The 1,049-nt window shown below is 40.7% G+C and overlaps 1 long non-coding RNA gene across 2 annotated transcripts in view; it reads right to left on the bottom strand.

Moving 5' to 3' along the window:
• The window catches only part of LOC103730886, a 10,742-nt gene that overhangs the window by 1,605 nt on the left and 8,088 nt on the right, over positions 1-1,049 (bottom strand). The window lies entirely within an intron of this gene.

Below are 1,049 nucleotides of genomic sequence, written 5' to 3'. Positions count from 1 at the left end.
TACCAAATATTGGAGAGGATGTGGGGAAAGGGGAACACTCACCCACTGCTGATGGGGCAGCAAACTTGTTCAACCCCTATGGAAAGCATGGTGGAGAACTCTTAAAAAACTACAAATGAGCCTACCATTAGACCCAGTTATACCACTGCTTGGCATATACCCAAAGAACTCATCCTACTGCAGAGACACTTATACATCCATGTTTGTTGCTGCTCTTTTCACAATAGCGAAGAGATGGAAGCAACCTAAGTGTCCCTCAATTGACGAGTGGATAATGAAAATGTGGTTCATTTATACGATGGAGTTTTACTCAGCAGTAAAGAAGGATGAAATCATGAAATCTGCAGGCAAATGGATGGAACTAGAAACTGTTAAACTAAGTGAAGTAACACAGACTCAGAAAAAAAATCGACATATGTTCTCCCTCATATGTGAATCGTAGAACCAAACCCTGATAAGTGAGTATGTATCCAACATAACTACAGAAAACAGGATAATGGAAAGGAACCAAGAAGGTAAAGGAAAAGAAAGAACCTGAAAGAGAAGAACAGTAGGAAACAGGCCTTAATAAGGGAGATACGGATAAAAATTGGGTTAGTTTAAGGGAGGGGAAAGGGAAGGGCATACAAGGAACCTAGGGGATAAAGGGAAAGAAGGCGCTCAAGAGAGGTAGGACCATGGGAGAAGGGCATTATTAAGGGAGAAAGGGGGAAATTGGGGGCACCTTAAGTGGGAAAACAATGATGGAAGGGTGAGACAGTGTGAGAGATAAATAATGCCTAGCTACTTTTGAAAACCAGAGGGAACCATATTACTCTAACAACCTACTGACAAATTATACATAGCAGATCAAGAAAGATATGTCTAGGTAAGGTTTATCTGAGAACAATTGGTCTTTGCCCAAGATTTATCTACATGACACACAGTAATTAAAAGTACCAGACTGGTGGAACTAACCTTCTTGGATGTTTAACATACATACTTTGAGGCCTATAATAATTTGGTCAGAGGGACATAAAGGACAGTTTTTGCTCCTTGCCCTCCTAGGT

This window comes from Nannospalax galili, unplaced genomic scaffold (genome assembly GCF_000622305.1).
Source record: "Nannospalax galili isolate Female #2095 unplaced genomic scaffold, S.galili_v1.0 scaffold694, whole genome shotgun sequence".
Lineage (NCBI taxonomy): Eukaryota > Metazoa > Chordata > Mammalia > Rodentia > Spalacidae > Nannospalax > Nannospalax galili.
The sequence above is the reverse complement of the archived record's forward strand: the minus strand, read 5'-3'. Positions and strand labels throughout refer to the sequence as shown.